This window comes from Hylobates moloch, unplaced genomic scaffold, assembly GCF_009828535.3.
Source record: "Hylobates moloch isolate HMO894 unplaced genomic scaffold, HMol_V3 SCAFFOLD_22, whole genome shotgun sequence".
Lineage (NCBI taxonomy): Eukaryota > Metazoa > Chordata > Mammalia > Primates > Hylobatidae > Hylobates > Hylobates moloch.
This window is the reverse complement of record NW_026652297.1, coordinates 23069613-23095069: the sequence shown is the minus strand read 5'-3', so window position 1 is coordinate 23095069 and position 25457 is coordinate 23069613. Positions and strand designations below refer to the sequence as shown.

The 25457-nt window shown below is 38.5% G+C and overlaps 1 long non-coding RNA gene across 1 annotated transcript in view; it reads right to left on the bottom strand.

The window, feature by feature from the left end:
• The window catches only part of LOC131382287 (uncharacterized), a 312337-nt gene extending 289833 nt beyond the window's left edge, over positions 1-22504 (bottom strand). Inside the window, exon 1 of the long non-coding RNA XR_009211603.1 lies at positions 22362-22504. This is a non-coding gene — a long non-coding RNA (uncharacterized LOC131382287). The remainder of the gene's footprint in view (positions 1-22361) is intronic.
• Between the last annotated feature and the right edge of the window lie 2953 nt (positions 22505-25457).

Below are 25457 nucleotides of genomic sequence, written 5' to 3'. Positions count from 1 at the left end.
TCCTAATGAGAGAGAGAGAGAGAAGGCAATCCTAATGAGAGAGAGAGAGAGAAAGAGAGAGAGAGAAGGCAATCCTAATGAGAGAGAGAGAGAGAGAGAGAAGGCAATCCTAATGAGAGAGAGAGAGAGAAAGAGAGAGAGAGAAGGCAATCCTAATGAGAGAGAGACAGAGAAGGCAATCCTAATGAGAGACCGAGAGGGCAATCTTAATGAGAGAAAGAGAGAGAGAGAAGGCAATCCCAAAGACAGAGGAGAGGAGAGAGAGAGAGAGACAGAACAATCCTAATGTGAGAGAGAAGGAGAGAAAGAGGAGAGAGAAGGCAATTCTAATATGAGAAAACAAATAGAGGAAAACAGGGGCAAAAGTTTAAATTCAAACAACATTGTTAGAAATGTGCCACCCTACCCCAGCCTTGCCCCTTCTTTCTATTAATTCAAACTGGGATTATAATATTCTCTGAAATTCACAGCTTAATGAAACTGAGCCCCAGGGAAACAGGGCCACTTATGAGAGACACCAGAGCCAGTTTCCAGCAGAGATGAGATTACAGCCCAGTCTCTGGACCCCTGTAGAGAGATCTTTCCACTACACTGTCCTACTATATATAACAAACCAGCCTGAACAAAGTCCACTGATATGCTAGTTTATTAATTTCAAGTATATATGGTGCTGGTATTGTTAGAATTGTCAAGTGTGAAACCCTTAAATTCTGCTTTCGATAAAATTTATTTGTAATTAACAGCATTCCTCACACAATTCATCAACCTACAGAGTTTTGTGCAATAGGTAAAACACCTTCTCCTTCTAGGAGTTTATAGTCTAAGCTGAGGAAACAGAACCTAGACACATCAAAAGTTGACAAACAATACAGACAAGGTTAAGATTTGGTGATGAAGGGTCCAAGGAGATGCTGGAAGAGTTTGGGAGGAGGGACATCCTGGAGGCTGGAGGAAGCAGGGCTTAAGCTGGGCTTGAAGAACTAGTGAATTCAGAGAGGAACAATGAGACTGCATGGCCAGCATAAGGAACTATACGGGTAAAGACCTGGAGATAGGAATCATGGGCTATAGGGACAGTGAGTTCACCAATCTGGCTAGATTACAGATGGTACAAAATCAGGATGCAAGGATGGAGTTTCTGGCCAGAACGGGGAAGGCAAAGTTAAATTTGAGCAAAAGGAGAAGAGATTTATCCTAAAGGCTAAAGCGGTCATTGAGATTCTGGTAATGGCATGATGAAAATGTCAGAATTAATCTGGCTGTGGTGAGCAAAAACGATTCTAGTCTAAAAGATTTGAGGGAGGGAGATTAGTTAGAAAGCTTTCCAGGTGGGAGTGGATCTGAAGTAGGTTAAACATGTCCCCCTAACTCTTGTTTGTATCATCACTTTAAGCCAAACTTTTCTTGACAGATATGGGGAAAGGAAACTCCAACCACATCTCAAAGACCAAAATAGAGGCATCCTCATCTATCAGGAGTCACAGTCATTAAAAAGTTAGGTAATGTCCAGTTTGGAAGGGATGTCTTCTCCAAAATTCCCTTGAGCAGTATTTGTGTTTAAGAAAGAAGCTAAAATTATCACAACAGTAATGAAAAATGGGGGTTGTGGGGGTGACTGGAGTCAGAATTAGCACCATTTGCAGTCTGACCCCAGCCTCCAGCCCCTAAACTCCCTCAATACTAACTGCTGCCTCCAGGCAGAGCCAAGAGGAAATCCACAGCCACAAATGGCTGTTTGTTTGAGCCTGGCTGGCGGTTCACCGGGACCAGCCGTAGTCCTTGCACAACCACAACTGTCAGTTGAAAAGAGGAGGAAGGACATCTGGGGGGCTTCAACCTTAAAATAAGATCTGTGAACTCTTGCAAAAAACCACCTCCTGTGCAAGCTGCCTGTTAACACATTTTTGTTACTCTTGGCTTTGGACTTCTGCACCTCTGCAGCTAGTGAAGCAAATACATGAGTGGAATATGTTGAAATGGAATGTTTTATCTCTATTATATTTTGTGTTTGTGTGTGTGTGAATACACACAAGAGTAGGGTGACTAATTCACACGAAGCCTTAAAGAAAATGCCAATTGGTACTTGCAGTGGGGAAAAATATTGCTGAAATTTAGTTTACTCTTTGAAAAACCCAACACATTGTTTGTTTCTTTCCCTAAAATGTCGGTCTTTTCACCCAACAAACTTTTGCTTATGTGTCTGTCTCCGTGAATATTCTCCTTCTCTCCGCTTATTGAAAGCCTCATCTTTAAAATTCCTTCTCTCTGTCAGCCTCCTCCTCCAAACCTTCCTCAGACCATGGGAGCCCACAAGGCAAACTTCCATAATATTGCTAAATAAGCCTCCATAGTAAGTTCCTATTGTATGCCCAACACTTTGCCAGGCATCAGGAAAAACAGGTTTCTGCCCTCAAGGAGTTCATAACCCATTACAAGAAATAAATGCACAAACAGCTAGCCCTAGTCAAATGGGCCCCGTGATCTAATGGGTCACACATATTGAACATTAGCCTCAGTGTGTAGCTACAGCCTTTACTAAGGGGGCAGTTTTAAGCAGTTCTGTTCACACTGTATGACCTTGTAGTCCTCCAGTTGTAGCTGTTTGACCAGTGAAGGGCAACAAAGCCAAGGATAGCCAGTTGGCAGGCTGGTCAGCAGCCTATGAAGTGCCTGGGCCTAAAGCAGTCTCCCCACATGGGGTTGAGCCAATCAGACACCTGTTCTTAGGAACATGGCAGCAATCCCAAGAGTAAAAGATGAAAGGTCGTGAGGTAGAAGGAGGCAGGACAATCATGATGGGTCTGGAAGAGCCAGCAACAACCTCTATAATAGTAAATATTTATTGAGTGCCTACAACGTGCCAGACTTGTTATAATTATTCCCATTTTATAATAGAAGAAAATAAGACAGATGAAGCAACTTCACATTTTGGGGGGTCTCAATTCAAACATTTCCCCCTCACACAGACCAATCTATCTAAACCAGCTTTCCTCTCCCACTACCAGACCCTCCTAATTCACTGTATTTAGAACCTCACTACTCAAAGTGTGGTCCTAGACCAGCAGCATCAGCATCAACTGGGAACTTATTAGAAATGTAGAATCTCAGTCTCCACCCTGGACCAACAGACTCATCCATAATCTGCATCCAAGATGATTTGTTTCCATATTAAAGTTAGAGAAGCACTTTATAAAAGTAATTTTATATTACTTACATTACTTTATATTGCTTATGACAGTTCTCTCCCTCAATAAGACTGTGGGTTCCATAGAGGCAGGGTTTTTTCAAAACTTGACCATATCACCTCTGTATTCCCATGTGCTAGACATTTCAAAACTACTGGCTTAATGAATAAATGATTTTGCCCAAATTGTCATTGCTAATAAGTAGCTAATAAATAGTGGAGTCCAAATCACTACCCAGGACTCCGAAATCTAATTAGGTGGCTTCCTGTTTGAAGTACTCATTCCCCCAGCTCTGGGAGTGCAGGAGACAGACAGTCTCAACTAAGCCCCTCCCTGGAGTGCCCTCAGCACCCCACCCATGGTTACAACCCCTTCTCAGAGGCAGCCTGCCTCCAAGGACAGGTGGATGGGGAACATACAAAGACTCAGCCCCTCTTCCCTCAATTTGAGACAACTTCAAAGAACCATCACAGCTCCAGAGCTCCCCATGGGATCAGCTAAGGGCTTTGTGCTACTGCATTGCAGGCCAACCTCTCCTTCCATTCAATCCTGTTTCCTTCACTTCCCCACAGGAATCAGTCCCAAGAGCACCACCCTTAAAATTTTCTGTACCCCCATTTACATGTCAGAGTATGTTTTCAGGGAACCCAACCTGAGATAAACTGACATATACAAAGAGGTGGAGTCACATTGATGGTGGGCTCCTCAGGACAGATGCAGGAGCTCCTGCCAAAAAGCTGCCTGGAATCGTTTCCAGATTTCATGAGGGCCAGTTGGTCCTCCTCTGGAGCTCCACGACACCCATCACCATGTAAGCGAGCTTCTATTCCTACAATAAAAGTGACTGAGCGAGAGAGGTATGAGGAGGAGACTGTGAAAGTGCAGAGGAATTGCAACTGATTTTAATGCAAGGGATAAGAGAGACTTCTAATTGTGTAAGTATTGTCTCAAAAACAAGATTTTAAAGTCAGGCTGCAGTGTAACTTAAAAAACACTAGGCAAGTAGTATACATGTGACAAATACTTAACAGACCATAAGGCACCAAAAACAAAAGCTTAAATATCAAAAGTAAAGTATAAATAAAGAAAAATGAATGTTTTTCTTCCACTGAAGGCATGAATTAGCATTTGCATTTAGCCATGAAGTATACAACACACTTTACGTAATCTGATGTGGTAATCTTAGCATTGGAAAGTGGGCGAATTGGCCTCAAATAGTATCCAAGAGGGTTTTTGGTGACTGAAATATTTAAAGCACCTACAAATTGGTCCCATTCAATAGTCCTGAAGGCAGGGTTCCAGAGAGAAGGAAAACAGTTGAGAACAAGACTGATCTCTAAATAGTGGTCCAATTTCAACCATCTGTCAATGGTTGTGTTTTCTTCTGAGTCTTTGAGACACACAGGACTTCCAGTTACTCTCCTACCTAAAACAACTAAAACATGGAAAAAATACATGAAACAATAAGGATTGAGACATTGAACATCAGGAAACAAAGAGCAATGACTCCTGAAAGACAGAAAACAAGTGAAGTGCACCCTACAATTGTCCCAGTTTACTGTCTGAAGAAAGCTTCTGGGCCATGGTACAGGGAGGGGAAATCCAGGCAGGGTCCAGTGGTCTCCCTGAGTTCAGGAGACAGAACTGGGGGTCTACAGAAACCAGGGAAGCTAGAATTCATAGGGCAGACTATCCGAGAGGAGAGTTCTGTATAGAGAGAGGACTCTGAAGATCTGCAGAGGGTCCCCTGGAGTGTTCAACTGAGTACTAACCAGTGCATGTGTGTCCAGAGATTAGAGGAACTAGTGCCCAGAGCTTCAGTAACAGGGAAGAACTAACCGTACCTGAAGTGCAGCTCTGGTTCACCTAAAGAAGCTTAAAAGCCAGATTTGGAAGGATAAAATTAGCTCTGAGTAATTCAACCACATCTCAGAACAAAGCTCAAAAATGTAGAAATATTCACAAGGTAATATTCACAATAATAGGCATCAAATTAAAAATTACCAGGCACACAAAGTAGCAAGAAAATGCAACCCATCTGGGCCAATCGAAACTGACCCACAAATGACACAGATAGAATTAGTAGACAGAACCATGAAAACAGATAGTATAACTGCATTTCATATGTTCAAGAAGCTAGAGAAAAGATTGAACATGTTAGGCAGAGACACAGAAGATAACTTTCAATAATCAAACTTCTAAAAATGATGCACAAGGGATGAAGGCATGAGGTCTGCACTAAGAATCCTCAGAAGTCCTTGTGCTTTTCCCAGAATAATGAAAGCTCAGCTGGTATCCCTCTCTTCCACCCCTCCATCCCTGAGTGGAAACTTACAGAGCTGCTATTTTGGCACTGTTCAACAAAGGAGACGCTTCTGGCTTCCTACAAAGGTTGGAGCTCTGCATAGTATGAAGAAAGATCAGCTGCCACAAAGGGGCAGCAGTTCTCTTCTTGTAAGGCAACTGGTGCCAGGCAGAGCAAGGGATGGGAGGCCAGGGGACATGAGTTCTGGTCCCCTCAGCCTCCCTACCCCGGCAGCTGTGTGACTTTGGGCAATGTATTAACCTCTCTGAACCCCAGTTTCTTAATCTGTAAAATAAGGATGATAATGATGATCATACTCATTTTGTAAGATTGTTGTGACGATTCTATTGCATCAAACAAGGAGATGCATTTGAAAGTTCTCTGTCAAGTCCAAATATTGGTACTTATTTTTGCATACCACAAAAGCCAGGAGATAGGTACCAGCATTTGTGGGCATGTTACATGTTCTTCTTCCTCAATCCCCAGCCCCACCCCCAAAAATCTCTTAATCATGTTTATCTTTTTATCAACATGCCTCTGACATTCTTTGGGGCTTCTCAGTTAATAGCAAATAAAGTAAGAGCAAGTAAGGCATTATTTGAAAAACTAAGAATGGGAGAGAAAATTTAAAAGCTAGCTATTCTGGTTCTCTATGTTGTGTAACAACCACTCAAAACTGAATAGTGTGAAACAGCCACCATTCCATGATGCTCACTGACTCAGTGGGTTGGCTTTGGGACTGCAGTGGGAATGGCTTGTTGCTGCTCCATTGTGTCCGGAGCTGCACCTGGGAAGAATTGAACTGCTATGGGTTGGAATCATCTAAAGGCTTTTTCTCTCACACATCTGCACCTGAACTAGGACGACTTGAAAGCTGGACTTCGCTGGGACTATCATCTAGAGCACTTACATGAGGCCTTTCTGTGGACTGGGTCTTCTCACAGCATGACAACTGGATTCCAAGAAGGATGATTCAGAAAGTACAACAAGAGGGAGGATTGTAAGAGAAACAGATGGAAGGTATTGCTTAATCTTCTACCCTTGACAGTTCATCATTAGTTGAAGCGGTTACAAGCCCACCCAGATTCAAGGGGAAGGGACAAGGCTTCCCTTTCCAGTGGGAGAAGGAGCAGAGTACTTGGGTCCCTGTTTTAAACGTGCCACACTTGCTATCTAAATTCTGCACAGCAAAAGTAATATTAACGCTTATTCAAGTTTTCAGAATAAATGGTTGTCAACGATGCTATCTTTCCCTAAATTAGTCTAGTTCAAGAATACCTCACCTTCAGTAGTCCAGTCCTCTGGTTTATCTGGGCCATCATTTACATTCATCATTTTGTATCATCACTGAGGACTACAAATAGCATTTTATTGGCAACCATGAAAATTAGGCCTGGCTTGTCAGAGCATAACATTCAAACCCTCTCTCAAAATTATTAATAGGATGGAATCAGTTACAGAGTTGCCCTCTGACCTTAATTCAGATGATCCTAGGACACCACCAGAGAGAATTTTTTTTCCTGAAGCAAAATGAAAATCTCAGAAACTTTTAACTGATAATGTGTTTGTATTAGAATTCCTAGTTTGAAAGAGGCTGCTCCAAAGAAAGTTGAGATTAATAAAAGTATGCATAGAATAAGGAACATAAGTAAAAACAGGCCTCTTTCTGAAGGGATTAGGTTTGATGCTTTTCAAGTTTTATGGCAAGAATGATAAGCCTGGTGTGAATTAGAAGGACTCAGGCTTAATATTTATTGTGGGATAACGGGAGTGGTGTTAGGATGCAAACATGTCCAAAAAGTTAGCACAAGAGCTTGGGAAAAACTCTGCCTTCAGAAACTGCCAAAGTTGCTTCTAAAAGTTAAGCTCAAGTCAATGGCTGGAGCTGTTATAACCTGGAAGGACAGTGTTGAGAAGCCCTGCTCATTTGGTTCGGTTTGAACAAAAAATGAGCCTTTTATTTAGAAAGAAAAAGAGAATCACCAAAAGTGACAGTCCTTGTGAAAGGAAAAGAGTAGGTTCTAGGCTCCTGAATGATGTGAGAAGTAGCCACAGAGCTGCCTCTTTCAGCAAAGAATTCATGACATCTTCCAGTGGTTTATTTATACATAAAGTATGCGTGAAGAACAGAAAGGCAGCTCCCATGCAGTGGTTGGAAATGAGGCCCTGGAACAAATCCTGGATTTGAATTCTAACTGCTGTTTACTAACTGTATGACCTTGGGTAAAATTATTTTGTCTTGTCTCCTCTAAGATTTAGTATCCTCATCTGTAAATGTGTATAAAAACTTAACATAGTGTATAATTCATTAAAAATACACTCTAAATTCTAATTTTTATCATTGTGTTTATTTTCTTATCGTTTCTATTAGTTTCATTTCATAATCCATGCATAATATAGAAAATAACAAAAATCACCCATAATCCTGCCATCTAGAAAACCATTTTTGTTGATATTTTAGTACATTTCATTTAGTCTTTCTACAATGCATTTTCTCTATCTGAGATCTCACGAAGCATATACCTTTGCATGCTGTATATTTCCCTTCTGATCACAGGATCAGTATTTTCCATGTAACTAAAAATCCTTGATGACTATTCCTTTGGATGGTTGCATAGCCTCCCACTGTACACTTATGTAACTCTCTTAACTATAACACAAAAATCTCTCTGGGCAAGAAAATAAGCTGGTGTTCTTTTCTTTGGGAAAGAAGAAGCTAGGAGGCACCTGCATTGCAGGGGTTGTTTGTGCTATCTACATACTTAAGAAGTGATAGGAGCAAGGGATTTGAGGCATAAGGGCATTAAAATATAGCCCTAGATCTGTCCACACAAGGAACATGGTCTTAGCTACTAGTCCAGTTTTCCAGATTTCCAAGCATGAATTTCCATATAATTTCCTCAAGAAATCACAAACCTCTGACTTTCACAAGGAAATTATTTCAATTTTCTGATTTCCACTTAAGTATCTCCTGTTACTTCTACTTCTGAAAAGGCACTTTTTAGAAAATATAAGAAAGCATGGTTGTTGTGGTTAAAAATTGCCTTCCTGCCCATCATAAATAAAGCTATTTTCTTCTCTTTCTTAAGTGTTCTGAGAAATCAGCAGGTAATTAAGGGAAGATATTTATTAATAAATATATGGATATTCTGCAATTGCCAGACATACATGAACAAAGCTGGGAGTTAACATAGATCTATTTCTGCTCACACAATGCAATCATTAGTTGGGTTGGCTTTTGTTGAACAATTTTGATTTGTCCATGTTTGTTTCAGACATCCTTGCCTAAACATCTAATGCTCCATAGAAGTGCTTCCTACGTTTGTTATTAAAGCTTCTTATGCTCTGGTTTGGGGTATGTCTCCTTCCACAGGCCACCAAGACCAAACAGAAAATGCCTTGAAATGCAAACAGTCCCTGAATTATTATACCTATTACTTTTTATTAGTAGTAAAAACAAAAAAGAAGCAAGAAACAGTTCTATTTATGCAGAGCAGTTAGAACATAAATAATAATAAAATGCTAAAACTATAAAACTACTTACATGATATTAATTTAATTCTTATAAAAAGTAGGTTTAGGTATTGCCTCCATGTTAGCAAATGTGGTACATTTTGCTTTCATCCAATATTTATAACCAAAAAACATTTTGGTTTAGGAAATAAAGTAGTGATAAAAAATTACAGTCTTTGAATATTGGGCTTTGACTAGTCCCCTGCTGCCCTTTATTGTATGTTTCAGTAAAATACAGTACATCTTGCTGTTTTATTTCATTGTTTGTGGCCCGTGCAAAATCCTATTGTCCAGCTGCCCAGCATAAATGAACAACAAATCAGAAGAACCAGAGAGACACTTTAACTGATTAAACTGGGTCTGGAATTTTCCTTTTACTGCTAAATTATCATCTTATTGCAATTATTTTTACACATTTTGATTATTTTGACATATTGTGATTATTTCTGCAAAATTCTAGGGGAGATGCTAGTCAGAGGGCCAAGGCTATAGTACTCCATTTTAAAATCCTAAGCCCAATAAAGAGTCCAGCTTTCATATCCTAAAGTTGTGTCTTTTTCTCTCTAAAATTATTTAAATCAGCTGATTAATGGAGCTTGAGTAGGCCTTTTAAAAAAAATTTACTCAGGGCTCATTACTTTACTTTTTTCGTAAAAGTTCTTTGAGCTGAGGAATTCTGTCATAAGTAAAGTAACATTTCATTTTGTCACAAAACAAAATAGAATAATGACACAATTCAGCCAGGCACTGTGGCTCATGCCTGTAATCCCAGCACTTTGGGTAGGTGGATCACCTGAGGTCAGGAATTCAAAACCAGCCTGGCCAACATGGTGAAACCCCATCTCTACCGAAAATACAAAAATTAGCCAGGTGTGGTGGCACACACCTGTAGTCTCAGCTACTTGGGAGGCTGATGCAGAAGAGTCACTTGAACCTGGGAGGCAGAGGTTGCAGTGAGCCAAGATCACACCATTGCACTCCAGCCTGGGCGACAGAGAGAGACTCCATCTCAAAAAAAAAAAAAAGAAAAAAAAAAGAGAGAAGAAAATTTCTTTTTTCTTAAAGAAGAAGAGAAAATACCCTTGCTACAATTAAGAATCTCCTTCAGAGGTACCTGATAAAGCAGACTATATGACTTTTGAAAATTAAGAAAATATAATGTTTCAATGAAAATCATAGATATTTCTTTATTAAGGCCAAGTGTATACAGACAAAACAGAAAACCAGAGCCACCATGTATGGATGCACAAGTTGTACACTGCACAACCTCCAGGGGAAGCAATTTATGTAGATAACCCTGTGAATGCTGCCTTGATTAAATCTGATTTTGTGCCTTCTATTCAGGAATGGGTCTGCAAGTAACTTAAAACAAAATTTAGGACCTAATATTTTTTAAAATGTTGCTGAGTCAACATAAATCAACAGATATGTATTAAGTCCACTGTGATGAATTTTACTGGCCACACATGAAAAAAAATAAAAATTTTGCATTAGTGGGATTGCAAAGAAAAACAGTTAAATTGCATGTAGAATTTTTAAACTATATAAGGGAACAATTTTCAAGTACTTCAGGAACATTCACTACCAACAGACAATTATTGTGCTGTCACACATGGTCATTTTCCAGATGTAATAGTGAATCTGGCCAGAGCTCCCTCTGCCCGCTTACACTGGAGTAGCTGTTCTTTGTACTTGAAAGTAACAAGGTGACATTTCTTTTCAAATATTGTACTACTCACCTCTGTCACCAATTTAGACTCACCTTTTTTTTTTTTTTACCTCACATCAGAATTAATAAGGTTTAAGTGCATCTGGAGGAGGGACCCACATATTTACAGATTCATTTCAATGTATAATAGAAGAAGATAAATTCAGACAGCAAACCAATTCCAATGGCAAGTTTTTACTTACAAGTGTCATCTCTACTGAGTTTATCAGAGTCTCTTCTTATTTAAAAAAAAAAATTGTCACCTGCTAGATTTAGGCATATATTAAAGACATCTAAATGATTAAACGGCAAGTGATCTACATATGTTAGTATATGGTGGAGAAGGACTTCTGACTCTACTCTTTAGCTACTTTTGTTTCCTTGGACCTAATAACCTTGCCTTGACTATGCCTGATGACAATTGCTCAATCATATATTAGGATCAACTTAAGATGTATTTTGTAAGGGCAAAGCAACTCTGTTTACCATGATCGGGCAGGTCAAAATCTTTCTTTATATATCCTTACCAGTGAGCACATGCTTGTACAGAAAAAGCCAGGAAAATTCAATCCCCAACTTGTGTACACACAAACAGGCATTCAGATATTTGATCTGAGCTTGTGTTGAAAGTAAGAATTCCTCTGCAGATAAAGCACCCCCACCCCCACCATTGGCATATTTGTGACATGGGAAATTGCTGGAATTCTCAGATTGCTAAGGTGCAGGCAAATGATTAACATGTCTCCATAAATCACTGCAGATTTAGTATTTAAATACATACGAAAATGGCAGGGACTCTTGGGTCTTCTATTTATAAATGCAGTCATTCTTTTCTTCTTTTGCTTCTTCCCAAACCCCTCCCCTTTGGATCAAAGAGAGAATTCCAAGCAGACTGAAAAACAATGGTAAATGTTTGCATTGCTGAAATTCACGCTGGTGCCATAAGTGGATTTAAGGCGGACTGGGCTCTATAAACAAAATAAAAAGATGGCATCCAAATGAAAACATGTAAAAAGGATAGTCGGGGAAAAATGCTTCAGAGAAGCAGTCTGGTTAGTTGTAAAATGACTTTAAATTAGGCTTTAAAAAGGATTGCTAAATCTTGACACATATATGAGCAGCTTATTACCATGCAATTGTGCAGTAGTTGCTTGATCTTGTTACTGATTCGTCACATATGAATAAATGATTAATTACCAGAAAGGCTAAAACAGAGTAGAGTGAGAGTACTGAAGCTCACCCTGAAAGAGGGGCTTAAACACATTTATTGCCCTTTAAGTGCATTTCATTAAGGCCAATTAAGGACTTTCATGTCTTATTAGAAAAATGAAGTAGATTTATGAGGTTTTCGTAGGTTGTAAATGCTGGGGCTAGCAGATACAAAACTGAGTAGAAATGTGGTAGTTAAGAGCTAAGAAAATATATACAAATGCTCCCAGAAAGCAAATATTTAATGGCAGTAAAAAGCTGGTTCAACATGAAGGTGATCTTTAAATAAAAGAAAGGGCATGATTTTTATTTCCTCTCGTCTACTCACTATAAACTTAGGGATTTGTGCATGGGAAAGGTTTCTCTCTGCAGTTCAGAAACCTACTTCAGGGTGGGGAAAAAAAAAAAAAAAAAAAGCTAACCCTAAAATGACCTGACAGCCATCAAGCCTTTTGTCAAAACCAAAGTATACACCAGTAAAAATGATCTTTCAATTCTAGAGTGAGAAACACATTTTTGAAAGAGAGAAAGCTCGAAAGTAAATCCAGCACTGACAAGGTTGTTAATAAACAAACAGCAAGCAAAATTCACTGGCAAGGGCCTAACTTTCCACTTTTCTGGTCCTGTCAGATGGTGTCAGAACATTAGCCCAACCAAATGGTTACTATACACCCTGGATTTCCTTGATTCGTTTTCAAGGAAAATTACCATGACAGGTTAGCAAGCATGTTCTGTTGCCCTTTGGGAAGGATTATCACCCCAACACCATTCTAGCCATGGGGTTTATCTATTTACTCAACATTCAGATGGCTCCTTTACTCTTTCTGTCACACACACATACACACACACAAATACACACACTATACACCACACACACACACACCATACACACACACTACACACATACACATCATACACACATACATACACACACACCCATAAACACACACATACACACTATACACACACACACCACACACACACACACACACACAGACTTAGATAATATTTCCTCAGGGGACTCGTGCAGCTTTTTCAAATGCAGGAAAATGCATGTATGAATGCTTGGTAAAATGCACATTTTTACCTTGCACACCATTATGGAAAGCCTCAACCGTTTATCACATACCCTCTTGGATAAATAATTTAAAACCACATGAAACTTCTTCAAGAAAATAATCAGCTAAAGATGTACAGTCACAACTTTTTAAGCTCAAATCTCTCCTCCTTTAAAAAATGAATATTGGCAAGTCAGTAGATTATGTCTTCTTGATTTTTTTAAAAAATACAAAAGAAGTGCTACACAGCACATGAAAGATGTCCGAAACTCACCAACAGTTTTTCAAGACACACATATTACTTTAAAATGGACGCCTTGGTTTTGCTTGTTTAAAACCTATTTACTGCCACAGAAAAGACTGAACATGGAACTTTAGCACTTCTTCAAGAGCACTGACAAATTTTCCTGCTGAGAACCTTTAAAATGGTATTACTAGAAGATCTAACAGCAGGAAATCAGATTAACTGTGCTGTTTCTGAAGAAAAGATGAAGAGGTGGTGGATGACATTTATAAAGGTGGAAGTTGTGAAGCTGAAGGTAAAGTCCTACAGGCACATCTCTGCCAAAAATAACAACAAACACACAAAACAGCAAACAAAATATTAATTTCAATGTCTTTAGTGTAACACTATTTTGTTCTGTGAATTAGATTTTCCAAACAAATGATGGCCTGGACAGAGACATAAAGCAACTAGCCATGTATCTGTTCAGACTCTGCAAAGAATTTTATTGGACTGAAACGTGATGAGCATCTGTCCTTGGTGATTTATTCCAAACAGCAGAGATGTTATAAAATGAACACATTGCACCTCCTGCTATAAAAGAGAAACAAAATGATCTTTTAGTTAATATCGAATCAAACTTCAAGACACCTTATGGAGCACAAGGATTTCATGGGATCATTTCATTCCATTGCACCTTTCTCCAGACCGCTAAAATGGGATTAACTTAAGAACTTCTAAAATGCAGAGCTAAATGTGTGTATCCAGTTTTGGGTTTTTCCAGATCAACAGATGTCACTTGATTTTTATTTTTATTTTTATTTTGACAACCCAAAATATAAGCCCAGGCTAGGGTGCTAATTACCAATAAGTTCTTATTAAAGAACCAAGAGTGCTTTTTCAGAAAGTTCAATACCAATTTGGGCCTCAGGGTCACTGAGTTACAAATAGGAGTGGAACCTTTTCAAGTTTAGGATTAGATACATTTTGTCAGGCACAATAGACTATTTCTGGGAGAATTGCTGCCTAAAAAGAAAAAGGAAAGAAGCTGGGTTTAAAAGCCTCCCAAATCTTCTAGTATGAGAGTTTTATTCCATAAAAGAATTTTCAGATGGCTTCTGTACAGATGAATCCCAAATAGATTAATACCCATGAGAGAAGCATAGGGACATTAAAATTATAAATCACACCCCAATATTTCCATAATAGCACAATTTGAAATTGTCAAATAAATAAGACAAGTTTCATCTAATGTAGCCAATTTATTTTTAAGGAGTTCATTAAAACTAGGGAATTAAACTTTCAAGTGGTGAAAAGGTAATTTCTGTTTATACCCAACACAGAAAAAAGTCTCAAATAATTAGAGTTTAGAATAAAATGAAGTTTTAATATTAGGAAAAGAGAATAGTTTCTATTGAATCACAGAGCTAAATCTGCCAAACACAAAGAGCAGGAATGAGATAAAGAAGGATTTAGCACATTCAAGCAGAGCTAGACAATTTCAAACTCAACATGGACTAATTTCTCCCTGAATTTTCCGAGTTGGTCGTCCGTAAGTCTTTAGTGTAATGAACAGGCTGTCAAGTCTTGCCCTTTCCTTCAGGCAGTTCAAATTCTAATGAAATCTTATCTATCTATAGATACTATTGAGCATGCTTGGCATATCTTGAACATACTGTCAGGCAGAGCTTTGTGGTGCCACTGTGGGGTAGACAGTTTTGAAATAGAGGGGTGACTTTAAGGAAGCAGGCATAAGTCTGATCAGTCCTTGTAGAACTCAGACTATGCTTGGAAAAACCTACAGCTCCGTTTCAAGGCAACTAGCAGTTTTCAGAGGTGGAAAGCTCTGGGCTGAAAGCAAAGGTCACAAACTACCAGCCTGAAGGCCGGATTTCAATCACATACATGTTTTGGTAGGGTTGCACAGTGCTTTTAAAACTGGTAAGCCATTATTAAAAAATCAGGAGGTTGTTTGTTTTTTTTTTTCAACTTTCTGGCTTCTTTTGAAAAATTGGAAAATCTGAAACAGTGGCCCAAGCTCCCTATGGCAATGGCCAGCTCTTTCTCTAGCATCCAACCCATCCTTCCAGTCTCTATCATCTTATTAGGGCCTGCTTCTCACGTGTCTGACCCTTGAGTTTGGACCCCAGGCTTACAGTCTCTGAGCCCTTTCCTCAAATCCCTTAAAATCCTCATGCATCTTAGTTCAATGAACTGCTAACCAGAAATAAGAAATGAGAGGTGCCTTGTTTAGGATCTATGTGAGCTACCTAAAAGTTGATTACAAAATAAAATTCTGAAGATTGACTTAGCACATTTTTTACCCCTTACGCTAGAGATCAGAGAGCTATGACCCATGGATGTGCCAAATCCTGCTGCCTTCCAGTTTTATAAATAAAGTTTTATTGGAACACAACCATGTTTAACTGTCTGCATATTGTCTGTGGGTGCTTTATGTTACAATCCTTAGAGACCATATGACCTTTTACAGAAAAAAAAAGTACCAGCCCTGGCTTTATACTCTAGACTGAAAGATGGGATCGCATTTCTAGAGCCAATGAATGACGCTGAAGCTCTGCTTAATGACTACTGCCCCTTCCCAGGGTGCTTTGCACCTGCTAAGGCCACCTGCATGGATCAACTGTTTATTTTCTATGTGGGCATGGCCACATTTTCGAATCCAGAGAGTATCCATTTAATGGATTTATTTCCCTGGTACCTATATATCGTAGGTTTTTAAATTCCCTTTGGTGGCCACCTCAGGAGATGCCTATTTTGTTGGTAATTTACGAACTGGCTATATCTCAGCTTAATTTTCTAAAATAATACATTCAGGGGGATAAACCTGAAATCTATCCTGAGTTCAAGATTCACTGAGCAATTTTAATCATTGTGTCCCCTGTCTGGCACCATGTTATATGTAGTCCAAAGTGTCTCCATAACACAGTTTTTTCTGCCTCATTAGAAGCAATATAGTCAATAAATCTGAGGGTCAACCAACGAGATAAAAATGATACAGCTCTAAAGATTGATGAGTGGTATTCTTCCCACCCTAGCCTATGGAAAATCTTAACACTAGCCAACATCTATTTAGGTCTGATTCTGTGCCATACTTTGTGCCATGAATTTGTCATGTAACACTGCCAGTAGCTCCATGAGATAGGTAGTGTTATTTCTCCCATTTTGTAGAGGAACAAACTGAGAGTTTACTGAAGGTCAGGAATTTAACAAAGAGCAGAACTGATACTAGAATTCAGATCTATCTGACTTGACTTTCACTGAGGTTTCACGAAGCTGGAGAGATTGCCATTGGGAGCCATTGGGACAAAATCCTTTTCCAGCCGCAGAAATTGAGCAATAAATAAGCATTCATCTTGACAGTATGACAGATTTGTGATTTCAGTCTGAAATTGCTCAAATTCCTGATAGGTCATTTAAGACATTATGCTTTGTAAAGCAAAGCACCTTCTATTTTGCTGTAATTCATCTTTCTCTTTGAACTGTGTCTATAATTCTGATGCAAAAGATTCTAGAGTGTAAACAAATGTCAGAAGGTTCTCAGATGTCAAGATATTCCAGAGGTATTTCTGAACTGCCTTCGTTTATACTTAGCTTACTTCTAGTTGGTGAAGTTCTCAAGTTGATTTTCACTTCCTAAGTAAGCATGAGGCTTCCTATTACCAGCAGAACTATCCCTGCACCCCATCAGGGAGCAATCAAGCTTATTGGCTTCCTCCTCCTATCCTCTCCACCTCTACTAGCAGAATACGGTCCAGTATTCTTCCCCCATTGAGGGAAGTTTGGACCCTAGACTTACAGTCTCTGAGCTTATTTGTTGACAAATACTATAACTATGTTTATTTGTCTATTTGTTGACAAATACTATAAATATTTTTCTACCTCTTGTGACCTGGAGAGCCCACCCCCCGCCCTCCCAGCCTGGCCCCGCTACCTTTTGTAAGTCAAAAGTCTCTGGATAAGGATGTGGGGCAGAAATTTAGATGAATTAAAACAGAAAGAAGAATCTTCTGGAATTTCTCATGTTTCTGGGGTTATTTGATTTTTTTGTTTTTTTGTTTGACTTAATTCAGAAGCTTTCCTCTCAATAAGAAAAACACAAAAAATCTGTGTGTGAAATACAAGCTTTTGTATTTCACTTCACATCTTCCTACCTGTAAAAACATGTTCCCATTGCACAAGCTTTCTTACTAACAATGACTGGTAATTTGAGAGAAACTCCCCTTTTAGCGAGGAGCAGGCACATCGTCTGAGCAGTCACCTGGGGAGGAATGTGTCATAAAGGCACATTCCTCATAACCAAGGATAATTCAAAAGGGAAACAGTGATCGAACATCTATGAGAGCCAACAGAAGCCTAATCCTGAGCCCAGCTCTGCAGACGGAGACACAGGCTGCTGCAAAGCCAGGGCAGATGCCAGGGAAGGGACCAGCCACAAACGGAACAGAAGTCCAGTCCAGAGCTTGGCATCTGGGTTCTTCAGCTGCCAGCCTTGCCTCGCGAGTAGCCACAATGTTTGGCTCCTGTGCAGAAAACAACAGAGGATGAGGCTAAAGAGGTCCATGCTCTGTCCCGCCAGCAACAGGATGAGGCAGTGCCAAGAGAAGACTGCAGTGCCACACGGGTGCCAATGTGCCTTGGAACGGCTTTTATATTTTCTAAAGGGACAACAGAATTCCTGCAAAAAGAAAAAGCCGGATCCAACCCTCAGAACTATTTTTCCCATTTTCCTCTCAAAAAAAAAAAAAAAAAGAAAAGAAAAGAAAAGAAAAACCCTGTTATTCCTGTCCACAGTCCATTTTTTCACAAGGTTAACATGGCCAGGTCTCTTTCTGCTTCTCTTCTATGTATGTCCCATATCCTCACATTAGAACCAAGCTGGCAATTTGTTTCATACTCATTACTAACCTTCTGATTATAACTTCCCTATTATTATTTGCTTTTATTTAGTTTCTAGAAAAAAATTATCAATACAATGTGTGGAATGGGGTGGGGGATGTAGAAGGCAATGGAATAGCCTGAGATATCATATTGGTTATGAGTTGAGTAAGCCATTTCAACCCTGGGGATTTGTAGTAGGCTTTAAAATACCTAGTCTTCTATTTATAAGGCAGTATTGTTGTGGTTGTTCAACTGGGAAGACTGTGACAAAACCAAAGAGGTAAGATGCCAGCACTAGTAAAATCCACTACCTAGACATCATAATTTCTTGAAACATCAGAGATTAGAAATAAAAGAGTAGAATCCTTTTGTCCATTCACATGAGGTGAATGAAGAGGCAGGAAGAAGAAAATAAAGAAGCCATGGAGGACACAGAGACCCTTCACTGTGGTGGGGCTCCTCCTGCCTTACTCAAATTAATGTTCAGACCTGTCAACCAGAAAAACTCAAGCACAGTTTATTTTTGGTAAGAAAATACGAAACCTCTTGTCCTCATGGAGATCTTGATTTTGTCACTTCATGTCTTGTAGAAGATGGGTAAATTTGAGAATGTTATATGTAAGGCTTTCAAGATAAAAAGGAAGGACATTTTATTTACTGATATTACTAGGCTCTCATTTTCCCATTAAAAATCCAAATTAGGCTCGGCACGGTGGCTCACGCCTGTAATCCTAGCACTTTAGGAGGCCGAGGTGGGCAGATCACGAGGTCAGGTGTTCAAGACGAGCCTGACCAACATGGTGAAACCCCGTCTCTACTAAAAACACAAAAATCAGCCAGGCGTGGTGGTGGGCACCTGTAATCCCAGCTACTCAGGAGGACGAGGCAGGAGAATCACTTGAACCTGGGAGGCGGAGGTTGCAGTGAGCCAAGATGCCACCATTGCACTATAGCCTGGGTGATAGAGTGAGACTCTGTCTCAAAAAAAAAAACAAAAAAACCCAAATTAGTAAATACTAAGGTCAAACATTAACATCTTCTAAATTATTCTCACATAACCTCTTATGTTCTAAAGTTTCTTCAGCAGAATACCTGAATGATTGATAAATAAAACAGGCACAGGCCTTCAGCATTCTAAGTGCAATTCTTATACAATTTGGGGGGAAAAAAAACAAGGCTTCTCAAGGTAACTGTAACTATCTCATTATTCCCTAGCATGAAGCAAATACCACACTCCACTCATGACTCTAATTTTACTATTTTTCTTCTAATTACAATGCTTTTGCTTGAATTATTCCCTTTTTTCAGACTAACTTTCTTCACCAACATTCTTTTCAAGGCTTAGCTTCAGTTATGAAACTTTACAAGGACCTTTCTTTTTCTCCAATTCATTCATCATTCATGGTCTCTACCACAGATCTCCGCACTGATTATACTGCCTTGCAATTTAGTAGTTGTCATGTAAGTATTATTTAAATGATAGTGGTCACCTTGAAGGAAGGAAGGGGTCATGACTTCTAGTTTTCTTTATCATGGGCTGGACCCATGATAATAGTGTGACATTTTAGAAAAAATTACTTGCTTTTCAAATTAAAATTTATCTCCATATAGATTTTAATCTCTATATGGATGATTAAAAATATAAAGTTTTGACAAGACAAGCTTTACGTCTCTGTCAAAAAATTAATATTTTTGTGGTGAGTTAATATCATTTATGGGGCACCAACTATGAATACAAAAGGCTAGGGTTCAAAGAAGAGGGACCCTATGTTCAAAGGAGCTAAGTCTAGAGCAAGGAGCACAATAACAAACACTTGTGACTTGGTCCCACATGTTTACTGTGAAGAAAGGACACAGGCACCTCACTGGGTTGGGTGCCATCACAGTTTCTGGAATCTCTCCCAAATATTATTTCACAGTTTACTAGTAGGATTTTTAATCTTTTAATGGCATACTAAATTCATTTAGGCAGCATATTTGAGGAAAAAATGCTTTGAAATGTTTTTCTGGGGAGTTCCCACAGCCATTGTTCACCTGAAAGTATTGCTTTACTATCAGAGAAAGAAAAAAAAAAAATCAAGAAAATCAACTGCTAATTTAATGCCTGTCTTGTCTGGGGACTATGCCTCTTAAATGTTTAAGGAGTTTTTATTTATTTTATTTTAATAAGAACATTATTTTAAAAATAAACCCCAGTCTGCAAACTTAAAGGCTACCACGTAGAACAAAGAGAATAAAAGAGAAACAGAAATTGGTTTAAGGACTTTCAGCAAAACCAACAGAAAGAAGATTTATTTAGAGATGATATAGCAATGACGTTTTATGTCAGATGTCAACATGTCAAAAATAATTGTGTTTTGTTGCAATAATGAAATAAAATCCCTTCTTTTCTTTTGTTTCTTCATAAATGCATACACCACATAAAGCAAGCACTTTCAAAATGTGCCATTCTGCTTACAAACAATATTTACTCTTCTGATGTAGTTTGGATACCTGGTGTTAGAAAAGATGTTAAAGGCCAGACAGTCTTTAACTGCCAATGGAAAAGCATAGCCAGTTGCTAGGTAGAAAGAGACCCTTAGCTGAGTATTGCTCACTCTTCTTTTCTTACCTCAACTGTCTCCTAACACCAGACCTAACCACAACCCTAACCCACCACTTAGTGGTAGAGACATCTGTTTCACAACAGTTGAAGAGAAGATGGCCCTTTTTAAAATGTACAGTCTACTAACGTACTAAGGTATTGCCACTCATAATTCTTATGCATCCTTTTGTTCTTTTACCAGACATTTGTTAGAGGTTGAGTAGGCACAGCCAAAATGGCAACTGAAAGGACCAGTGTGGGGAAACCCATTAAATGTAGCCACAACAGGATGCCTATTTCAATTCATAAGATCCCTCTTTTCCTCACTGATCATGTCAGTCTTTTGCACAGGCCTTTTTCATGAGTGAAAATGAAATTCATATACATACTTTCACCAAGAAACAAAATGGGGCTTTAATGAAGAAAAAGTTTTCTTGCTTTTCTAATTGGCCCAGTGTGGATTTTAGCTCTCTGTGTATCACAGGAAATAAAGCTGTAGGCAAGACAAAGATGTTCACACCTCTGCCAAAAATTAATATATTTTTAAATGGCAAATTATCATCAAAAGTTTTATACATATTAGTGATGGTCTGACCTCCAACTGTTCACAGTCATGTCCAATCCACACACACAGAAGGAGAAAATCTGTCTACTATGAATGTTCGATTTGTTCAATTCCCTGCCATGTCTTTTCAGCTGCTAATGCTGCTCTGTGAACAGATAATGACTTTAATGGGAAAGGAAAACCAACAGGGATAAACTACTTTAATTTTTGGAGGTGATAATGTGTAACTTAGATATGCTTTACCATCAATGTTTACCAGAGTATATATGTGTGTATACAATGTTAAAGCAACAACCCACTTCTGGAAGTTGATGGCATTTCAAAATAAAGTCTTCTGTTATTTTGAAAGCAGCATCTGCCATATTAGAGAGGGAACCTCTTCCAACTCAACTGAACAAATAATTACTGAATACCTACTATGTGCTAGGTTTGTGTGTGTTGAGGGTGTGTGTGTGTGTGTGTGTGTGTGTGTGTGTGTGTGTGTGTGTGTGTGTTGAGGGTTCGTGTGTGTTGAGTGACGGCAGGAAGTTGCAAAACCAACATAGTGAGTTTGATAAAATTCAACTGAGAACCTAAAAAAGTGCCTTCCAATCCAGTTTCATATTCAAAATACACGACAATTAGAAACCATCCTGAAATCTACCAAAGTGCAAGCCAAGGCTAAGTTACCAATGAGAAGCTGGCCATTCCATCACATTTCTATATGTTCTTTCTCTAGAATCCTTTTTATTGCAACAGAAACAGCAAAAAGACCTCAGATAGGAAAAATGGAGGTCTTCAGCCACATTCAGTCCCATGATAATTATAACCCCAGCAAAGACAAAAAGGGACAATTAACCAAGGGACCCTCCCTACCCCAAAGGAGAGTCAAAACAACAGAGGTAAGACCTTTACAGAAGCCAGGTTAAAATATGCACATTTAAGTCCTACAAAATCTTAACTTACACATCACTTGGTCTTGGAAATTGTGAAGGATTTCTCCCCTGAACAGAATTTTTGTTATTACAAAATGTATACATTAGAAAACGAATTCAATAGCCGTCATTTTAGGCTTATATTTATAGAAATTTCAAAAATTATACATTTACAGGAGTGTATGAAAGATCACGCACCATGTGCATGTGGCTGCAGGATGCCAGCCCCCTGGTTCTCCTAGGTCACTGGTGGTGGCTTTTTCTCCATCTTTTTGCTTGTTCCTCCCCTTCTCCCTATTGGAATCTCCCAGTGCTCAGTCCTTGGTCTTCTTCTCTTCTCTACACACATTCACTCCCTGAATTTTAAATACCGCCTCTATGCTAACTACTCCCAAATTTATACCTCCTCCCCAGAGCCCTGTTCTGAACTCCAACTGCCTACTCAATATTATCACTTGTGTGTTTAAATTCGACAGGTCCAAAACTCTTGATCTTTTCCCCCAAACCTACCTCACCCATGGTCTTTCTATCAACTGGTAACAACTCCATTCCTCTAGTTGTTAGTAACATAACTGATGCCTCTCTTTCTTTCAGAAGCCATGTCTGTACTGTTAGCAAATCCTGTTGGCTCAATCTTCAAAATCTTTCTGGAATACAGTCACTTCTCACCACCTCTATTGCTACTAGACTTAATCAAAACAATCAATAACCTAGGTTATTGTAACTGCCTCTTCATAGGTCTCTCTTCTTCTATCCTTGCCCCATGCCTGTTCTCAACACAGCAGCCAGAGACATCCTTTTAGAATGTAAGTCAGACTGTGTCACTCTTCAGCTCAGAATTCTCCAGTGGCTCCCAGTTCACTCAGAGGAAAAACCAAAATCCTTATAATAGCCTACAAGGCTTTATACTCTGGCCTTCAGCTGCCTCCCTAAATTCACCTCCTCTCACCCTCTCACTTTATTGCCACCACTTGGACTCCTTAGGACCTTAGCACATGCTGCTCTCTCTGTCTGAAATGTTCTCTTCCCAGATATCCACCCAGCTTTCATAACACTTTCTCAATAAGGCCTAATCTATTCTATTCAAAATTGCAACCTGTCCCTCCCCCACTATTCCACCTTACTTTTCTTTTTCCATTGCCATATGACCTTTCACCATACTCTATGGTGGTATGCTTATTATTTAATGTCTATCCACCCCTTTAGAACATAAGAACTATGAGGCAGGAATCTTCACTTGTTCATTTCATCTATGTATCCTCAGCACCTAGAACAGTGTCTGGCTCATAGCAGGTATTCAATACATATTATTTTAATGAATTTTATGTGATAAATGTATATTGAATATTTAAACTCTCTAGGCATTGGTCATATATTAATAAATCATCTCCCAGTTCTATGGAGCTAATATCTTAGTAAGAAGAGAGAGAGAGTTAACAAGTAAACTAATAAATAAGATAATTTCAGATGGCAGTAAGTACTGTGAAAAACAACCAGGGTGATGTGAAATTGTGGATAGGCAACTTCAGATGGAATAGTCAAGGAGGTCTTCTCTGAAAAAGTGACATTTGTGTTGAAATATGAATGATAGATGGAACTAGGCCGCAAAGATTTTGGAAGAGAACATTTTAGGCACAAGAGACAGATCAATAAAAGATCCAAGGCAAGGATATGATCGGCCTATGAAGGAATAGAATGAGAGACAATGTGGATGATGAAAGTCGGTGTGGAGGATAGGTGGAAGGTGAGTTTGAAGAGGTAAGACATGGTCAGGTCACATAGGCCTTGTGTACCAAGTTAAAGAGTTTACTTTTATTCTATGTATAACATGATCTGATTGATACTGTAAAAATATTATTCCGGTTACTTTATGGAGAATGGATTGAGGAAGGAAAAGAGTGGAAACAGAGACTGATTAAGAATCTATTGCAAGATGGGAGTCTTCCACTTCTGGCAATACGGTGGCTTAAATACTCTAAGGGAAAAAGATGGTCCATTGCAAAATATCTTCTGCTGAATATAGTACCACAAACTTGTTTTTAAATACGTTATTGAGCTCACAAGAAAATAAAGGGAAATCACTGGGGCAAAAATAAAATAAGATTAAACAAAGAATTGAAATCAGAGTGCTAAGAAAACTTGGTAGTCAAGACAGTCCTGGGGGTAAAAGTCAACATGTGAACCTAGAGATGTGGAAAGCAATGGTCTCCACCAAAATGAAAGACTAGGCCACAAGACTGCACAATGTAAATAAGCTGAATTCAAACCCCTACATAATAATTGGGCCCTCAAAGAGGCCACAATCCCGATGAGAGGATGATCTAGAAAAAAAGATCTACTTGCCTGCCCCAAAGGAAGTCATTAGAAAAAGCTGTCTCACTCAATCTTGGCTCCAGATATAAGAATAATTATATTTATAATTTATATTAGCTATACAATTAAGGAAATTCTAAACTGAGAACACAAAGTCAACACAATGACCCATACATTTAGAAATATTGAAGTAAAATTACAAAATGACATTATAGATAGAATATCTTAAAAACATCCAGAGAGAAAAGACAAAACACTGGTATAGGTCATTGCATTGAACAGAATCATGAGAAAGATACTGATTAAATTTAGACTTTGTAAACTTGGTTAATAGTTAAAGGCTGATCACTAACCAAAAAGAAATGGAATATAGAGGGGAAAAATTAAGAAAAAAATTTAAATCAACAAGAAGAAAAATCAAATCTAGGAGAAAAACAGGATACATTTAAAAACAGAATGAAGACAAATAAGAATAAAAAACCAGAATGCTATATTATCAATAAAATTACAATAAATCAAACTGGAAAATAGAAATTTAGCTCTATGTTGTTTACAAGATATACACCTACATGCACAGAAATGGAAAAGTGGAAAATAAAAGCATACAGAAATATGGCAGACAAGTGCTGATCAAAAGGAAGAATAGCCATATTATATCGTATCACAGTCCTTAGGGCAAGAAAGCATTATTAGGGATAAAAAAATTGACATATAGAAAAAGAGAGACAGACAGAGACAAAGAGTGTGTATATATATATATATGTATATATATATATATATCTCAGACCAGAAAGAGAAAACGATTAAAAAATTTTTTGCACCAAATAAAATAGCTTTCAAATACATAAGATTACAAGAAGAAATTAATAAATTCACCATTCTAATAGGAGATTTTAAAAATTTGTCTTACTAATTAAAAGGTCAAAATTAGTAGAAATATAGATTTGAATAGCAAAATTAACAGGTTCGATTTAATGGACA